The sequence below is a fragment of the Gopherus evgoodei genome, chromosome 10 (genome assembly GCF_007399415.2).
Source record: "Gopherus evgoodei ecotype Sinaloan lineage chromosome 10, rGopEvg1_v1.p, whole genome shotgun sequence".
NCBI classification, from domain to species: Eukaryota; Metazoa; Chordata; order Testudines; family Testudinidae; genus Gopherus; species Gopherus evgoodei.
The window spans coordinates 50,787,261-50,807,747 of record NC_044331.1 but is presented as its reverse complement, the minus strand read 5'-3'; the positions used below and the strand labels follow the sequence as shown (position 1 = coordinate 50,807,747).

Here is a 20,487-nt window from a genome sequence, read left to right as displayed (position 1 = left end):
GACATGGATCTCTCTCTCTCTCCTGCCGCAGGAAAAGCACTTCAGAGGCAGAATACTCCAAGAAATATCCAAATTATATCATGAGAAGTTACAGTTATTGACAGCTCGCTGAAAATGAAAGTCACTTTATCTTTTGAAATGAGAGAGGCCCTATTAAAAAGATTATTATGGAGTATATGTATTAGGAATATGGGGAATTATTTTTACTTTAAAATCATCTCTTTTCAAAATGGATGGAGTAGATGGAGATGTGTGTAGTATCAAAAACGGGTCTCTCTGAGCGCACGAATGGGGAAAGGAACTGCAGGAAAAAGAGGTCCCTTCGGTTAAATAAATGGACAAGCACTTGGGTTCTGACCGCCACTGTGTCACAGACTTTTATCTATGAAGTTGGCAAGTCCATTTAAACCAGAAGTTTTTGAAGATTGCCACTAATTTTTGTCTTAAGCGGTCTGGATTGCCCCCCCACCGCAACACCCTGTGAAATGGATATATTTCCCTACCTCCCAGTGCTGTGGGGTAGATAAACTCAGTAATGTTTGGGAGGGGACAGGAAGTAGAGTTGTGCTGTGAGAAATGAGGAGTATTGAAGGGATTTGGGAGTCCTGGACCTCTCTTTTTTTTGGGGGGGGGGAGAGTTTAGTAACTGCTGGGGTTGGCATTTGGCCCTGGAATTCTGCTGTGCAGGGAAGGAGGGGACCAAGGGGCAAAACTGGCTTGTGTGTCTGAGACTGGCATAGAGAACTCTGCCCTTCTAGTGAATGTGCAGAGAACAGATTGTCTGTTTGTCTGCCAAGTCCCTGGACTGGGTCTTGGGAGATGAGTTCAATTCCTGGCTCTGCCACATACTTCCTGCATGACATTGGCCAAGTTGCTTAACTTCTCTGTGCATCAATTTTCCTTTTCTGTAAAATATGTGTGTGTGTGGGGTACTTCTCTACCTTCCTGGGGTGTTGAGGATAAATTCACTAAACTTTGAGGGGTGCTTAGCTACTGTAGTGATGGGGGGTGGGCAATATGATCACTTGCCATGCTTGTGGGTTGGGGTAAGGGCCTCCCCTGCCTGCCAGCTTTATGCTCACTGGGGATCCATGGGGGCCTTAGGGGGCTGCTAAGGGGCCCCTATGAGCTTTAATAAGATCTTCAGGGGGGAGGGCTGACAAGTCTATTTTTGGCTTATTTAGGAGCCAGTTTCAGTTGATTTGAATCTTAGAAAACTGGGGCCCTTTGAGGTAGGGACTGTCCTTGCGTCTTTACAGTGCCTAGCATAGTGGGCCCTGGTCTGATTGTGGCTTTAGGTGCTACCTCATATAAATGTTCAATAATTTGGCCTACAGATCGATTAACTGCTTAGCTTGCAGATCAGTTTGTCATGTTTGTGAGGATGGCAATTAGAAAAATCTGTTTACTTGTAGACTGAAGAAAGTTGCTGTGGACTCCATGAACTGGAAGAAACATGGGTGCTCATGTTGCCGTTTTTTGAGTCCCTTTTCAGATTATAGCTGCACTTGTTGAAATCTGGGGATGGGTGGGAGAAGAGAGAGAGTGTATCTTTTCAGATTTATTCTTGATCCTTTGCTCCCCAAAGTCAGTGGCAAAACTATAGACTTGAAAGGCAGAGAATCAGGCCTGAGTTCCCTACCCTTTTTAAACTCCTTTTTTAATCCTTTGCTCAGGGTAGAATGTTTCTTCAGGTCTTGATTATATGGTGATGGGTACATATGACATGCCTAATATGGGTAGATAAGTGTCTGATTCAAACTACTTTAGCTTTGCTTTTCTGTCTGGTGGTGGCCAAAATATGGATTAAAGAAAAGAGATGGAAAGTATTTGGAAAGGTTATTACAACGAAAAAATTCCCAATCACTGACAAAAAAATTTAGGACTGGCATTGATTAATGCCAGACTGCAGCTTTCTGTATAATGCATACACTCCATCTTGGAGTTCTATTAATCTCTCATCAGAATGCTATCAGAGAATGCGTGAAGATTTTAAGTCTTAATCAAGGCTTGTGGCTTTTGTTTTTTTTTTGTTTCAGAGCAGAGTTTGAGGGGACAAGTGTGTGGTGAGAGTCCAGGCCAGCTGCTTTTGAGGCAGTGTTCTTTTTTATTATGTCAGGTGTGCTTTGCTATTACCTGAGCTAGCTTCCAATCAATCATCTATTCAGGCTTTGATTTCCTTGCTAAAATGTAATCCTATGTTTTTCAGCCTCTCAGCTATGAAAGTGCTTAAAGAGACACTACACTAGCAGCAATTTTACAACTACTGTAAAATTTAAGTTACGAATATATCAGGAATGGAGGTTGTTTGTAACTCTGAACATGTTATGGTTCTTTCAAAAGTTTACCACTGAATATTGACTTAATATTGCTTTGAAACTTTTACTATACAGAAGAAAAATGCTGCTTTTAACCATCTTAATTTAAAATGGAACAAGCACCAAATCAGTTTCCTTACCTTGTCAAATTTTTTTTTAAATCCCCCCCCTTTCTTTTTATTTAATAGTTTACATTTAACGCAGTACTGCCCTTACTTTTTTTTGTCTTGCTGCTACCTGATTGTGTGCTTCTAGTTCCAAATGAGGTTTATGGTTGACTGGTCAGTTTGTATCTCTGATATTTGTAATTCTGAGGTTCTACTATAAAAAAATATTTAACCGTTGCTATACCTACAGGATAATATCCTCTATATAAAATAAAGTGGATGTTTACTTGGGGAACAGTTTCCTACCCTCAATGGAATGACCCTATAAGAACAGTACTATTGTCTAATAGATTCACTAATCAAAGGGCAGCGGGGTCATCTTGGGAGGTATTTTATTCACTACAATCAAAACGTGTTTTTGTACAACAATTCTCATCTGCAGGAAATGATTCAAAGTTAGAAGTATGTCATTAAGATTGCTTTTAAAGTTGTTTATATCATTACACACCTAAACAGCTAAACAACCAATTGCATGCATAATATTCCTTTCCACACTTAAAATCAGAGAATAAAATTGTTAGCCATTCATTGTTGTCAGATGCTGAGATTCCTTTTGTACTCTTAAATAAGTGTTTGTCCGCCCAGCTGACTTCATGTCACAGAACAAATGACTTCCTGGTAGCTGCAACCCGCAGTTTGTGGGTAGAAGAGTCATCTGCTGCTGCTTGGTGCACACATCTAGATTTTTTTTTTTTAATTTATTTTATTTTTTCTTCTGTGACTGTGTGAGTCAGCCCAAGACTGTAGCTCAACAGCATGACGTTAGGGAGAAAAGATTATTTCTTGTACATGTCAGGTGAAGTAACTGCCTTAATTCCTGATGATGATGATCATGTGCTCCAAGCTGTTGGTCTTCTAACATGAATTTAAAAAAAATCTTTCGACACTTATCTAGTCATTCCCGTCTTTGTTTCAAAATCCTTGGCAGCCAATTTCCAGGAAAACCCAGCTGCATCCTTTCCTTCTAATCCCTCAGGCAGGTTTACAATGCTAATATTGTTCAATAAGCGTTCTCAAATGCTTCCAGTCTATGTTCGTTCTTTATTTTTCCTTTTAACGAGGAATATATCTTTAGGTTGGTTTGTAGCAATGTGTCTAAGGTGGGTAGATGGCTTTCTGATTTATGTCCATTTTAGTATCTAAGATAGTGAGCGCTTCTTCTCTATGCCACCCTCTTTTTCCCCCCACCCACCCAACAGCTGAGTCTGAAGAAGCAATTGTTACCTGGATTGCATCTATTTTATGCTGCATGGCATGAAATCTCCTTGTAGGTTTGAGAAGAAGATGGCGGCAGCAGCCGGTTTGGTGTCGAGCACATTTGCTGGTGGGAGCAAGTTTGGCATGTTTAGGCACTTTCAGCAAACAAACAAAAGTATGTTTTGGGCTCTGAGAGAACTAAAATGGTAAGAAATAAATCTGACATTGTCTCCCTTTAGAGTTTTGTGGTGGCACTAGGTTTCCTTGCCTCCTGTCAGTCAGATGGTTCCAACCCTCACAAATACTTAGAATACAACTTAAAAAAAAACAACTTGAAAAGCCATTCCTCCTTACTAGGAACTCACTGGGTCCCGAGTTCAGGATTTCATGTTTCCTATCTGAGGCATCGGGTACACTGTTTTAGTTCTGTTTTAGTAGCTGTTATGGCATCAACTGTTGCTGGTTAGAAGTGGAATCCTGGCCTATTGTTGTCCTTTCCATCTGGCACAGGAGAATAAGTCTGCAGAAAACTGGTAGCTCATGTTACTTTTGAGAAGTAGGTAACTGAATACTATACTCCCCCTAGCCTGTTTAGGGATGTCTGTTGTATAGATTTTCCTTGTCCATATTGCTACAGTGCTTCCTATTTGTAAATGGACCCTTGAATTTCCTTAGACAGTATTATATTCTCATTCTTTATTCATTTTGGGAACAACTAAGTACTTGTTTACTTTTGGGAATCCCGTCAAACTGGTTTTTTTACCATTTCTCCTCCCCACTGTTGCTACATAAATAAACATTCTTATCTGGTAGTGTGATGTGTTTGAAATATTGTGGTCAAAGCACGTTCAGTTAGCTCTGAACACAAGGAAAAACAAACTCACATTTAAAATTCCATAGGAATCATCAGCTCTAGAAATGAGCATCTCTTAATGCTATATGGACATGTATAACAGGATCCCCGATTTTGATATCATGCTACTGTATTCATTTTGTTAAACATGCTTGCTCACAAATCTATCCCCAGGGAATTGAATATTTCATATTTTCAACAACTCTTTCTCTAACACATGCCAGGGAGTTTCCATCTCCTGTCTGACTGTAAAGCATATTTTCAGTGCAGCATTAATTGAATGAAAATACTCTGACAGCATTTATTTTTACTACAGCCGTCTGCTTAACTAGCTAAATGAAAACCTTAAGGCATAGTGAGACTTCACTGGTGATTGAGTTAATAAGTCATACAAAACAGGATATGGTCAAATGCCCACAAAAAAGCTCCTTTCAACTTTTTCATTTTCCATTTCAAAGACATTGAGCCTTCCTGTTTCAAATGGATTTTCAGTGTGATATTTCTGTTTGCAGTAGAGCCTCACTGAACCATCATAAAGCTGCACTTGAATTGGCAATATTGGGACCTGTAATTCACCACTGGTGCTACCTGTACCAGTGGAGGATGAGGCATACAACCCTGTGCCGAGCAGAGTGGGACAGTAGTGGTTAAAAACATTCAAAGCCCGCATAAACTAGAATTTCCACTGTTGCAACCACTAAAATCACCCCGATGCAGTTCTGTTACAGGTCCTAATTTTCCTAGTGTAGACAAGACCCTAAGTGGATGCAATGAGAGCTAGAATGACTTTAGTGAGGCTTGCAGACTACTGGCCTTTAAGATACGGTCGATGTAAGTCATCACTGTGATGGCTTTGGTCACAGAAACTCCCTCAAGACTGTCATTAAAAGTGCTGGGATACCACTGAGAACAAACACCCCTGCCAGAGAAGGCTTCTTTCCACTCCCATCTTGCTGAGCTAGACACACCAGCCAGTTACAGCACAGACCAAGAGATTGGGCCACACCCCCCTGCAGTTTACAGAAACTAAGATTCACTTAGCCCAGGGGCTTTTCAGTTAATGGACTTTTCCTGCATGCGTCGTTCAGTCTTTCTGGGAGCCTAAAGCCCAAACAAATCCATTTTACCTTGTATAAAGCTTATACAGGGTAAACTCATAAATTTTCTGCCCTCTATAAAAGTTATAGAGAGAGATGCACAGCTGTTTGCTCCCCCAGGTATTAATTGCTTACTCTGGGTTAATTAATAAGCAAAAGTGATTTTATTAAGTATAAAAAGTAGGATTTAAGTGGTTCCAAGTAATAACAGACAGAACAAAGTAAATTACCAAGCAAAATAAAACAAAGCAGGCAAGTCTAAACCTAGTATGGTTGGAAACTGAATCCAGGTAAATCTCACCCTCAGATGTTTCAGTAAGCTTCTTTCACAGACTACACTCCCTCCTAGTCTGGGCCCAGTTCTTTTCAGACCAACCATATGGTTTATGGCTTGGGTCCAGCAGTCACTCTCACCCCTGTCGTCAGTCCTTTGTTCCAGTTTCTTTCAGCATCTTTTTGAAGTAGAGAGGCCATCTCTTGCCCCTACTTTTTGTCTTCAGCTGGCTCTTCCAGAGCCTTTTATATTCTCTCTCTCTCTCTCTCGGGCACAAACCCATTTGTTCTCTTGTTAAAAATCACAGCAGCAAGATGGAGTCTGTAACCACCCGGTCAAGTCACAGTCCATGAATGATTCAGCTTTTTGCAGGCCGATGCCATTGTTTACATGTTAGTTTGGGAGATGCCAGTCCACATCTGAGCTTTCCTGGGAACATTCAAAGTCCACTGTCAGTTAAGTGTTTCTTGATTGGGCAGTTACTTAGAATAGTCCTTTCTCAAGAAGCTGATCAAATGCTTCACTGATGATACTTAGAATCAAACACATTGAGATACAAGTACAGAGCCAATATTCATAACTTCAAATACAAAAATTATACAGACAGCATAATCGTAACCAGCAAATTACAACCTTTCCCTTACTTGACCTCCTATAGGACCTTGGTTGCAACAATGATCTATACGATCACAATTCATGTCAGGAATGTCACAGTCGCTTTTCCCATGGGACAGCTAGGAGATATCATATTTATATTGGTTCCAGTCCAACACTCAAAGCCTTGAAGTAGGGCTACTCCATATACAGTACCAATGTTGGCTACTAATGGTGCTGCTTCTATGATTTGGGAAGTCCTTGAGGAATGTTGTTAATTGTGAAATGATTGTAAACAAATCCCTTGTGCTATTAACACCATAGATGACTGAAATTGGTAAGACAAAAACTAATCCAGTTGACTCGTTACTCACTATGTACGCTCTTTTCTTTTTTTTCTTTCTTTCTTGCATTTCTCCAAGTTGGACAAAAGTCAGTGTCACTCTTGTTGAGCATGGGTTTTGCTTTCGGATTCAGTGTTGTGGTGTTCAAGCTGCAGGGCCTGAGTTAGTCTTAAAATCAACAGCTGCCTTTTGGAATAAAACAAACAATAAAAAAAAATCTCTTTTGTGAGGAAATTGTATGTTTACAGCCCTGCGTTTTGGATCAAGCTTGCATTGGCAGCATCCCATCGTTGCTTCTGTGCTTCTGCTGTGACCGCACCACAGCTGTAAACAGAAACCCAGATGGTGGCAAACTCCAAAGGAGTCTTCAGCTTTGAATGTAGAGGGGGAGGGAAGTGGAATTTACAGCAAGTTTTGGGGGTTTTCTGAAGCCTCATTTGTGAGGTTTCCACACAACCTTCTTTGACATCAGTGCAGCTCTGAAAAGAGGATGTTAGCTTTCTTTGTTCTGGGTTAGTGGAACACACACAATACAATTGGTTCCACTGTCATCTGGATCTTTTTGTGTCTTGCATTTGGGTATATGTCACAATCTGAAATAGGTATTTAGGGGGAGGGAAGTGGAAACAGCAGTGATTGAACCTGGGGAAGGGCACTGCCTGGAGGAAAACTGGGTAACCTGGAACTCTTCATGTTTGTTTGTTTTGTTTGTTTTGTTTTTGAGACAAGCCAAAGGAAGAAAAAATGGGCAATAAACAATAATTAGAAAACAATTGGTAGCCCAACAAAACACAGTCCTTTTTCAAATGAATAAGAAACCGTCATGTTGTGCACTAGCTAGCCTACGTCACTAGTCTTATTGGCTGGCCTTCTCCCTCCTGTGTATAAAAAACCAAAAACAAAAAAATCCACTTGTTGCACCCCATCTTTTACTTAACTTTGTGTTTGGGGACCAGGTTTGATTCTGTGCCTGTACAATGCTGAGTGCAGTGTAGCCTGATTTTGATGAGGTCTCCCTTTTTACCTACTGTTAGGGTAATTTTAGAAGTGTATACCGCCCGCAAGACTAGGAGAACACATGTACTCAGTTCTTTGTTTTTATTCACTTAACAGCACTCTGTGTATAGTCAGCTTAAATTTTTTTTTTTTTTGAGTTTGTGTTTGTGTGGGCTTTTTTACATGGCAACATTGGAAATCTTCATTAGGAAAATGACTGACTGTAAAATCACAAACATTGGCAGGGGAACATAGGAAGCAGGCAGTCCTTGACTTTGACATTCGACTGACGACATTTCTGAATTGACACCCTGATTCGACTTACAACAATTGGTTTCGACTTTGACTCGTCCCACAATGGAGTGGATTGCGGTTGAATTACGACTTTTCAACTTAGTTTTCAGGAACCAATTGTGTTGTAAGTCTGAGGACTACCTGTACTTGGAATTTAGTTAATTAAAAAGAGTAGTTTCAAGTTGATTGTATCCCTCTAAAATAAGTTTAAAAAAAAAAAAGTGTTGTCTTAAGCATTTCTGTCTGCTTTGTGGTAGCAGTAACAAGTTGTTAGGGAGTGTGGGGGAGTCAGAGCCCTGCACCCCCGGCTTTCTGCAATTCACCATGACTCTCAGCCAGCCAGTAAAACAGAAGGTTTATTTAGACGACAGGGACACAGACCAAAACAGGTCTTGCCGATACAAACAGGACCCCCTTATTTAATGAATGTTAGCATTTGTGGATGGGGCTGAGTTGATGTTTTGGAGAGACCAGCTAAAAACAGCACAGAAGGTAGGTATGCTTCCTGGACAACATACCTCAAACGTGGCTTGGAGGTTTTTTTAAAATTTTCATGCCCATCCAAACTTGGGTCTAGTTTACTTAAATTGTGGTCAGTCAAGCATATCAATTACTAGCAACTCTGGCAGTGATTTTTGTGATCCCGAGAGCTATTCACTCATTGCTGTACTGAGAACTCCAACTCATTTCATACAGAATCCTGACCCATCATCAAATGGGCTCAGAACAGTGCAGGATAGGTATAAACTGACAACTTAAAGGGGGAAAAATCCCTTATCCTATTGCTCAAACTTGGAACTTGTCTCTCATCCCCGCCCCCCGTCTTATCTTTTCTTTGTAAGTGTTAAAGTTACTGCTCGTAAGCCAGATTGTCTGTGTTAGTAACAGTCAAGTAGTGTTGTGATCACATCTGTGGGGAGTAAATTCTGCTCACAAGCATGGTTGGCTTAGCTTTAATGGCTAGAAAAGTACACTCCGTGTTGAATGTATGCCTTATTTCCAGTCTGAACTTGTCTAGCTTCAGCTTCCAGCCACTGCATTGTGTTTCATACCTTTTCTCTGCTGGATGGAAGAGCCCATTATTAAATATTTGTTCCCCATGTAGGTATTTAGACTGTGATTAAGTCACCTCTTAACCATTTCTCAGGGAGCTCAATCTATTTCGCTTATCGCTATAAGGTAGGTTTTGTAAACCTTTTAATCATTCTTTGGCTCCTCTCTGAACCTCTCCAGTTTATCAACATCCTTCTCGAATTACAGATACCAGAACTGGCCACAGAATTACAGCAGTGGTCTCACCAGTACCAAGTACAGAGGTAAAATAACCTCTCTGCTCCTACTTGACTCCTCGAGGTTCCCCGGTTTATTCATTCAAGGATCCCATTAGCTCTTTTGGCCACTGTGTCTCACTGGGAACTCGCATTCAGCTGATTATCCACTATGACCCCAAATTTGTTTCAGAGTTACTGCTTCCCAGAGTAGAGTCCCCCATCCTGTGAGTCCTGCCTAATTTTTTTTTTTCCTGGATGTATACATTTATATTTAGGCCTGGTCTACACTACAATTTTAGGTCAAATTTAGCAGTATTACCTTGATTTAACCCTGCACTCGTCCACATGACGAAGCCTTTTTTTCAACTTAAAGAGCTCTTTAAATAGATTTCTTTACTCAACTCCCCTGAGGGGATTAGTGCTGAAATTGGCCTTGCTGGGTTGAATTTGGGATAGTGTGGATGCAATTCGATGGTATTGGCCTCCGGGGCCTATCCCAGAGTGCTCCATTGTGACCGCTCTGGACAGCGCTCTCAACTCAGATGCACTGGCCAGGTAGACAGAAAAAGGCCCGCAAACTTTTGAATTTCATTTCCTGTTTGGCCAGCATGGGGAGCTGATCAGCACAGGAGACCATGCAGAGCTCATCAGCAGAGGTGACCATGGAGTCCCAGAATCGCAAAAGAGCTTCGGCATGCACTGAATGGGAGGTACGGGATATGATCGCTGTATAGGGAGACGAATCCGTGCTAGCTGAACCCCTGCGAACCCACCCAAGGCTGGCTCCCGGACCCTGAAGGTGGGGAATATTGGTTTCACTGAGGTGTATCCGAGTCAGTAAACTGCATGAGCGCACTTTTAAACGTCCAAATGCACATTCTACCACCATTCTGCACTTGCTCAGCCTATGGCTTCATGAGCCATGGCATTAAGGGGTAGGCTGGGTCCCCAAAGGATAACTATAGGCATTTCAGCATCCCCAATGGTTATTTTCTGGTCTGGGAAGAAAGTCCCTGCAGCGTTTGAAACAGACCAGAGTTCCTGAAGAAGGAAGCGTCATGAACCTTTCCCGGCCATCCCACGTTGATGTTGGTGAAATGTCCCTTGTGATCCGCCAGTGCTTGCAGCACCACTGAAAAGTACCCCTTGCGGTTTATGCACTGGCTGCCTTGGTGGTCCGGTCCCAAGACAAGGATATGCGTTCCATCTATCGCCCCATCACAGTTGGGGAATCCCATTGCAGCAAAGCCATCTACTATGACCTGCACGTTTCCCAGAGTCACTACCTTGATTTCGGCAGCTCAGTGATTGCCTTGGCTATTTGAATCACAGCAGCCTCCACAGTCGATTTGCCCACTCCAAATTGATGCCCGACTGACCGGTAGTTGTCTGGTGTTGCAAGCTTCCACAGGGCTGTCGCCACTTGCTTCTCAACTGTGAGGGCTGCTCTCATCTTGGTATTCTCGCGCTTCAAGGCAGGGCAAAGCAAGACACAAAGTTCTATGCAAGTGCCCTTACGCATGTGAAAGTTTCGCCGCCACTGGGAATCGTCCCAGACCTGCAACACTATGCAGTCCTACCAGTCTGTCCTCCTTTCCTGGGCACAGAATCAGCGTTCCACGCCATGAACCTGCCCCATTAACACCATGATGTGCACACTGCCGGGGCCCATACTTTGCATGAAGTGTATGTCCATGTCTATATCCTAGTCACTCTTGTCACTGTGCTGCCATCGCCTCCTCACCTGGTTTTGCTTTTGCAGGTTCTGCTTCTGCATATCCTGCTGGATAATGCGCGTGGTGTTTACAGTGCTCATAATTGCCACTGTGATCTGGGCAGGCTCCATGTTCCCAGTGCTATGGCGTCTGCTGAAAAAAGGCGTGAAATCATTGTCTGCCGTTGCTCTGACAGAGGGAGGGGCAACTGACGACATGGCTTACAGGGTTGGCTTACAGGGAATTAAAATCAACAAAGGGAGTAGCTTTGCATGAAGGAGAAACACAAACAACTGTCAGACAGAATGGCTCCCTTTAAGGATTGAATTCAAAACCCTGGGTTTAGCAGGCTGTTGATTTCACGAGGGGGAGGGGGCAAATGAATACAAAACAAATCAGGTCTATTTCTTGTTTTGATCTACTCCATCCATCTTATACATCTTAGGCTGGCAGCAGACTGTGCAGTATGACTGCTAGCCATCATCAGCTCCTGAGTGTTTGGCAGAAGATGGTGCATTATGATTGCTAGCCATCGTCATCTCCTGGCTGCTCACCAGAAGATGGTGCAGTATGACTGCCGGCAGGACTGAGTCTCCATGAGACGAAACTTGAAAAGGGAATGACCTGGCTGAGTCACTCCCATGTCTGCCTAGGCGCCCCTGACCGACCTCACTGAGGTCGGCTAAAAGAGCACCCATGAGTATGACGACGACGGCTACCAATCGTAATGCACCTAATTTTCGTAGTGTAGACATACCCCTAGTCATATTAAAACCAATATTCTTTGCCCCCAGTTTACCACAGAATCCAGATTGCTCTCTACTAGTGACCTCTTCCTTATTTACTACTCTCCCAATTTTTGTATCATATGCAGATTTTTATCAGTGATGATTTTATGCTCTGTTCCAAGTCACTGATAAAAATGTTAAATAGCATAGGGTCAAAAACTGATCCCACTAGATACACATCCGTACAGTGGTGATTCTCCATTTACAAGTATATTTTGTGGCCTATCAGTTAACCAGCTTTTAACCCATTGACTGTGCCCTGTTATATCATTCTAGTTTTTTAATCAAAATGTTGTGGGGTACCAAGTCAAATGCCTTTCAGACACCTAACTATATTTCATCAGTGCTATTCTCTTTATCAACAAAGCTTGTAATCTTCTCAAAAAGGATATCATTAGTTTGGTAAGATTTGTGTTCCATAAACCCATGTTGATTGGCATGAATCTGTCATTGATCTCTTCAGCAGTTCCCTGGCTATTCCAAACCTGGGCACTCTCAAAACGTTAGGGGTTTTTGGAATAAAACCTACTGAAGAATGTTCTGAAAACGAGTCATTAGCTACAAGTAAAGGGGAGGGAAATACTGTTGGAATTAATCATTAGAAAAAACAGAAATAGACACATGTGTCTAGGTCAGAAATAAAACCCTTCCAAAAAGAGAACTTGTGCAGTTAGTTTATAGACCTGCTTTTTGCAAAACGTATTTATATTGGCGCTTTCACAACAGAGTTTTAGGTTCCTTAGACATATCTATGGAAGGTAGATATCCTTGGTCTGTGACACTGACTACATTTAAATAATTTTCTTGGCAACTGACTGAAGCCACCGAGTATGACTGACTTCCCTGTTCAAACCAGGGAGGGAAATCCGCATCATTCTTGACACGGAAGACTCTCTGGCTGCACTTTACAGGTCTAAGCAGCCTAGACTATCCTCTTGCAGTCATCCTCCTGTCATACGGGATCTTCACCATTAAATCCCTGATGCCAGGATGGGTGATGGGTGACTGAAATGGTCATGGATCGAATCTAGGTTATTGGTTTGATGCTCTCAGTCTGTCACTTAGCCGGCGTGGTTTAGATCTGCCTAATCTGAGGGAAGCTTTCTGTATCTTCAACCCTTGATCCCTCTCATGTTCTAACCCAGTTGGTTTCAAAAGCATCATTCCCAAGGTTCCCTTTCTCCTGACGTGGTGTTGGTTTTGTTTCTAGTAGCTTACAGTGTGCCACGTGTGTACAAATACAAAAGAAACGATGTTTCTGCTCCAAAGACCCCGTATTCTGATGGAGACACGAAAAGGAAACAACAAACAAGGTGGCCAGGGGGTGAAGAGCTACATCCTAATGATAGAAGGGTTTAACAATGCATGTCTTGAGAGTCCCAAATCACAGTATTGTCATAGCTGCTGGTCATGGTAGAGTTGTGTGATAAATGAAGCAGTGGGAGGTAGCTCCCTTTTGTGGACCCAGCCAGTCAGTTAGCTATAAAATCCCTCTTAGTAGCTGTTCTCTACTTGCTTTACCTGTAAAGGGTTAAAAGTATCACTGCTATGCATAGGTAAAAAGTGAGTGGGCACTTGGCCAAAGGAGCCAGTGGGAAGGCTAGAACTTTTTAAAATTGGAACAAGACTCCCCTTTTGTTTTTTCTCCTGGAGAGAAGGGTCAGAGCAGCTGTGCTATAAGAGCTTGGGCCAGGTATGAAAAAAATCATCAGTATCATACCTAGAAACTACTCATTTAAAAGCCCCAGATATGTAAGTAGATCAGAAAGTGTCTAGGAAGATGCGATTAGGTTTATTACTTTAGGGCTTTTGGATTCCTCTGTGCTAACCCTAGGTGCTTTTGTTTTCCTTGTAACCTTTAAGCTGAACTTCGAGAGCTATTCTTGATGCTTAATCCTTATAATTGTTGTTTTTCTCCTTTAAATCTAGCAAAAAGGCTAAGTTCCTGGATGTATATTTTTCTTTTATTAATAAAGAAAATTTACTTTTTTTAAGAACAGAATTGAATGTTTGTGTCTTAAGAGCTTTGTGCACACATTATTTGTTTAAATTTGCTGGTGGCAACAGCTGATTTCCTTTGTTTTTCTTTCTCAGCTCCTCCCCAGAGGTAGAGTGAAAGGGCTTGGGGGTACCCCACAGGAAGGAATTCCCAAATGCATAGGGTGACCAGATAGCAACTGTGGAAAAAATGGGATGGGGTGGGGAGAAATAGGCGCATATATAAGAAAAAGTCCCAAAAAATGAGACTGTCCCTTGAAAAAGGGATATCGGGTCACCCTACAAGTGTGCCTTCCTGGGTTCTCAAAGGGGTTTTGCACTTGGGTGGCTGCATCTACCCATCCAAGGTCAAAGAAGAGCTGTAACCTTGCGAGTTTAATACAAGCCTGGAGTGGCCAGTATTAATTTTTAAAGTCCTTGTGGGCCCCCACCTTCTGCACTCAAAGTGCTAGAGTGGAGAATCAGTCCTGACAAGGTTTGTTGAAGAAATTGACCGAGGAGAGAATAGGGACCTCATGGACTATCGGAGGAAGTGTGCTCCAGGTGTAGGAGGCATTGTGGAAGGAAATGCGGAGATACCTGTTGGAAAAGTGGACAAATGACAGCTTTGCCTGGAACCGTTGGCAGAGTGCAGGGGGTATTGACCATCCAGCGACTGCATCAGCATTTAGTGTGACTCAAAGACTAGAGAAGTTTCTGAAACCTGTTCTCGTAAATTGTTTGCTGTTACCCCACTTTAGTGATGTTTAAACAAAACTTTCCCCCTTACGGCCCAGCTATTGTTGGCTTGTCTGGCAGGCTACCCTATCCTGTTCATACTGCTTAATTGATACAGAGACTGTCATTAAGAGCTATCAGTCATTGGCTGAGCCTTTCTCCTATAACCAGCCCTCAGCTTCAAACCTTCACTGCCAGAAATTCTTCCTTCATTAGTAACCAATAGTTTTCCAGAGTGCTAATTGTTGGAAACATTCTACCTTTTCAATGGAATTGAGTCAAATCCAGAGGGAAGTGGCTTGTTCCAAGTCTGAGGGGAAGCCTGTGGCAGATCCAAGATTAGCCAGTTGGGAGCCAGGAACTCCTGTTTCTTTCCTGCAGGAAAGCAATCACATTTGTTTCCATGGAAAAAGTGCAAGGTAGATGCACTTATTGAAAGAAGGTGTATGTTTGTATAGTGCCTAGCGTAGTGAGGGTGTAATCAGAGACTGGAGCTCCAAGGCACTACAAAAATCCAGATTATTGATACACGTTATTGGTAGGTGTGCTTTCTTAAGGCCAAGGGACTCCTCCCACATACTTCCTACTTCTCAAGAATTCCACAGAAGGACAGGAACATCCTGAGTACATTAGACATGCCCCAGAGACCCTCACACTTGACTGTCATGGAAGTGAGAGAATGGACTATACTGCTAAGCATGATTTAATGTCTTGGAGTACAACATCAGACCCAAATCCAGCGTCTTTATATTTGGTGTGGATTTTACAGGATCACTGCTGAAACTGAAAGGCCATCGGATCAAGGGATAGACCAATGGCACAGACAAAGGAATCAATCTGTGTGTGTGTGTGTGTGTGTGTGTGTTTGTGGGGGGGGGGGCAATAGATTCACTTATAGGTGCTGGTGCAGAGAGAAACAATTCAACCTAGCTAATGATCTATCCCAAAGATTATCTTTTGACAGAATATCCTAGCTGTGTGGCTTACTATTAAATTAGTGAAAGTCCAAGTGAGAGCATTGAGGAAGTATGCTGGGAAAATGAGTACAATATCAGGTTGCCCCAAAGTAGCAGGATTGAGGGCTGCCAGTCTACTAAGATCATCCCCGTATCAATTGAAAGTCAAACTCTCTGTTTCAGGAGCTCTAACAGAGAGGTTATTTGAACCATTGGGAGGGTGGGATCCCTATTCTTAGCAATCATTTTTCTCTTTTTGGTCTCAGCTTTGGTTTGGAGGCCTTCAGAAAGGAAGGGTGGTGTTGGTGTTTTTTTCTTTTTTCTGACTTGTCAGAATTCGTTTATAGGTAGCTCCTCTCCACCCCCCCCCCCCAACTTAACACTACTCCTCTCCTTTACCCTAATTTTTTGCATGTGGGCGAGGACAACTATTCAAAATATCTAAGTTTAGCTGAAAAGAAAGCAATGAGCTCAGGTATATAGAGGTTACAATTGTTCTAATATCAACACTCTCCAGGTGGGTCAGGTGCTGCGTTTTAGAAGCCTACAAAATGTATGTGTGTTTGCGGGGGAAGTGTGTTGGTCAAAGGTGGTTCATTGCTGGATATGCAATATTTGAGGAAAGAAATGAGAAGATAATCTTTATTCTCTCTCTTCCCCTCCCCCCGCCTTTGGTCTGGCAGTGAAACGGTAGTTTGAATTTGTGACATCCCAGGTACGTCACAGTCTGAGATCCACAAAAAACAAACTCTGTTCTATGAAGAGCTTTCAGGGATGCGCTAGTACTGGATAACTGAGCGTTTTGCAAGAGCTTCCAGGAGAGAGGAGCATGGAAATGTACAAAAATGCATTTGTTTCTTTTAAAGTGCTGAGAAATAACCTGAGAGAGAGAGAGAGAGTCTTGAAAAATGTAGACAGACCCTCCTCTTCCCATCAGTGAGCAAAAACATTTCTGCTTTGCTTCGACATGCGGTTATAGATAGCACCTTTTGCAAGCTGGCGTGATCAGTGTGTATGTGTGTGTTACTACTTTTGATACTGTGCTCGGAACACAGGGAAAATGTTGTAGTTACCCCTCCTGATCTATGCTGCTGTAAGCCTACCTCTCTGATAAATCATTAGAATTGAAAGCTGTTTAGGTTGACCTGTTCCTACCCACTAGCTTCAAATTTTATTTTCATTGTATACAGTCTTAGATGCACCAGTATATCATTACGTCAAGCAATAATATCAAATGTAGTCAGAGTTGGGAAGGAAAGTTGTCAGCTCTTCCTTCCCAAGTACCTTTTCAGTAACGACAGCATATTCTGTTTTCTGCATTATTACGATTTCTCAAATATGGGAGTATCCTCTCCACTGTCTCTTTCATGATGGTGATAGCGATGGCCGTGCTGCTGCTCCATTTGAAGCATGTTCCTTCTACCTTTATGGATTTCCAAGCATTTCTGACTCATGTGCGTTCCAGGGCTGTCTGATTTCATTAAACCTTTCTCTTTCACTTACACTACAGTCTCTGAGCCATGTCTTTCTGGATTTTATTTGATGTTTGGCTTGTAAAGGCTTGGACAGTGAGATCAAACCTTAAACAGGTTGTGGGTGTTTTTCTTTTATTTGCTTATATTCTTTCCACTTTGTAAATTGTGCTTTAAATGCATCCCATTAGGTTTGCCAGGTGTCTGGCATTCGACTGGAAAGCCTGGTCGAAAAGGACCCTGGTGGCTCTGGTCAGCACTGCCAACTGGGCCATTAGCCCTGCTGCGCCTCTGGCCAGACTTTTAAGACAGGCTCCCGCCTGTCCTGATGCTGCACTGTGCCCTAGAAGCGGACAGCAGATCTGGCTCCTAGGCAGGGGGTGGGGCCATGGGACTCTGTGTGCTGTCCCCACCCCAAGCACTGGCACCACATTCCCAGTGGCTGGGAACTGCAGCCAGTGGGAGCTGGGGGGGCAATGCCCATAGGCGAGAGCTGTATGCGGAGCCTCCCCACCTAGGAGCTGAACCTACTGTCTGCTTCTGGGGCGCAGAGTCAGGACAGGCAGAGAGCCTGCCTTAGCCCGGCTGCATCTCTGACTGGGAGCTGCCTGAGGTAAGCCAATGCCCCAGCTCTGAGCCCCCAGCCCAGTGCCCTCTCTTGTACCCAGAGTCCATACCCCCCTCCTGCACTCCAATCCCCTGCATCAACCCACAGCCCTCTCTCGTACTCTGAATCCTTTGGCCCCAGCCTGGAACCCCCTCCTGCACCCCAAACCATGCATCCCCAGCTGGAGCCCTCACCCCTTCCCGCGCTCCAACTTTCTGCCCCAGCCTGGAACCCCAGCCTGCACCCTGAACCCCTCATTTCTGGCTGAGACCTCAGAGACCAAACCCCCAGTTAGGGCCCTCACCCCCTACTGCACCCCAACCCCTTGCCCCAGCTCAGTGAAACTGAGTGAGGGAGGAGGAGAGCAAGCCATCAAAGGAGGAGTAATTTAGTAAGCGGGGGGCGGGGCCTTGGGGAAAGGGTGGGGCAGGAGGTGGGGCCTCACAAGGGATGGGGCTAAGGTGTTAGGTGGTGGTGTGCAGTTAGAAAGCTGGTAACCCGACATCCCATGCTAGCAAAGTGTGTTGCAGCACCTCCCAGGTGGATATAGTATCCTCAGGGGATGCCGGGGGGGTGGGGCAGGGAGGGCATATGGGGTTATGTGCCCCTCCCAGATTTGCTGCTTAGCTTGTACTGAGCATGCTCACACAGACTGAGCATGATCAGTAATGCTGCTAAAACCAGCTCCCCTCACTCTGCCCCCCACTATCGTCAGGCATGGGTCATCTCCATCCCTTTGTACAGGTAATCTGATGGGATTCACGTCCATCTGACAGTTTGGATGTGCTTTTATATAACTCCACCTAAGAAAAGCTTCACAAATTTGAGACACATTTTATTTAAAAATCGTAAGTAGTGTCAGGTTAGTTCCCACTGCTAGATGGGATAAAGCTTCTGTATGAAACGTGTTCTTTAATGTTCCAATATCCTTGTTATGTTTGTGTGTGTGTAAACCTTGGGCCATGTCTACACTATAAAACTAGGGTGGCTTAAGTCAGGTCAACATAATTATTAAATCACTTGTGCGTGCACACTTGTTTCCTTGTGTTGGCAGTGTGTGTCCTCCCCAGGATTGCCTGTTTCGATTGGATTGTCAGTGTGGGTCATTGTGGGACAGCTCGTGAAAGCCACTTACAGTTGATGTAAGCATGCAATGTCTACACTGACACTCTGTCAACCTCAGTACATCAACCATGACTATGCTGCTCGGGGAGGTGGTGTTACTAAATCGGCATAGAGAGGGGGAGCTGAATTTAAGCGAAGACGTTTCCACAACTAGGTCAACACAAGGCTGTCTTGCAACACTTTGGGAATAGTAACAACTTATATACATTTTATTATTATTATTTATTATTTTTTAGCACAGTTTAAAGGTTAAGGCTACCACTTGCATAGTTCCAGGTCTATCTGAAGTTTTGGGGCTCGGTATTTCCTCTAACTTAATGATGTGTAGTGCTCCATAGAATAACCACAGCTCCCAGTAGATGAAAAGAAAGTAATCTCCGCAGCAGGGATCCTACGTCACTATCTTTTGTATAGGTGTGTCGCATCTTACGCTCGGGTTACGTTTCGCAGTCAGCACGTAAAGCGAAAATTGTGTGTAATCAAAATTACATTGAGTGTAATGGCGGGTGGAATCGCCCGCATTACAGGTACAGTATTAAAATTGTTGTTTTTCTCTTTTTTGTTTTTGCTTTTGCCGACTGCGTAAAGCTGAAATCACGCATATTAAATGCGCGTAAGATGCGACAGACCTGTACCTACATTGTGATGCTCATACAAGTAATGTATCTATTTTTTCTTCAGTGCAAATCCCAGTTGCTCAGACCCCACTCTAACGGTGCCCAATGATAGGAGGCCCCCTCAATAGACATATCTGGCAAGAATTGCACTCCAATTTGTGTTTGTTTTTTCCCTCCAGTTTCATGAATCACAGGCCTGTTGTATTCCTGAGATCTTGCTGTACTGGGTTTGTACTTTTGGGGAGGAGGGAGAAATTCTTTTCAGTTGGCATCCTCAACCCAGCCCTAGCAGACTCTGCTATGCATCTGAAAGGTTATAGTGAAGGAGGCACACTCATGAATCTACTCATTTTCTCTTTCACTTTCATTACCTAGAACAGTGGTTTTTAAGGGTGCAGGAGGGGGTCTGGGCTTTGGGCTGGGGTGCAGGCTCTGGGGTGGGGCCAGGGATGAGGGGTTTGGGGTGCAGGAGGGGGTCCAGGTTTGGGGGGCTCAGGGCTGGGGCAGGGGGTTGGGGTGCAGACTTGCCTCTGGTGGCTCCTGGTCAGCGGCACAGCGGGGGTGCAGAGGCAGGCTTCCTACCTGTCCTGGCACCGTGGACCACGCTGTGCCCCAGAAGCGGCCAGTAGCAGGTCCGTCTCTTAGGCAGAGGCGCATAAGCAGGTCCATGTGGCTCTTGCCTTTTAGGCACCTCCTCTCCCCCCCAGCTCCCAGTGGCTAGGAACCGGCCAATGAGAGTGTGGAGCCAGTGCTTGGGGCGGGGGCAGCGCAGGGAGCCCCATAGCCCCCCTGCCTAGAAGCCAGATATGCTGCTGGCCGCTTTTGGGGCGCAGCGTGGTGTTGGAATATGTAGGCACTAGCCTGCCTTAGCTGGGCAGCACCATTGACTGGGACTTTTAATGTCCTGGTTGGCAGTGCTGACCAGAGCGATCCAGTGCCTTGCATGCTGTGACCCAGTACTGGATTGCAAGCCGAACTTTGAAAAATGCTGACCTAGAACTATGTGGTGCAAATGATGATGATATGGTTTAAATGAATAGCAATAATCCGTTTAAACAACTTGCAGAAGATAAACCAACCTAATTAT

The 20,487-nt window shown here is 43.7% G+C and overlaps 1 protein-coding gene and 1 long non-coding RNA gene across 3 annotated transcripts in view; one reads left to right on the top strand and one right to left on the bottom strand.

Moving 5' to 3' along the window:
• RAB11FIP3 (RAB11 family interacting protein 3) overlaps positions 1–20,487 on the top strand; it is a 183,873-nt gene that overhangs the window by 10,307 nt on the left and 153,079 nt on the right. The gene's annotated exons all lie outside the window — the stretch shown is intronic.
• On the bottom strand, positions 2,803–3,803 carry LOC115658280. The gene is made up of 2 exons (XR_004002228.1): positions 3,710–3,803; positions 2,803–3,535 (listed from the first exon to the last, which is right to left on the bottom strand). It is a non-coding gene; the product is annotated as an uncharacterized LOC115658280 (long non-coding RNA).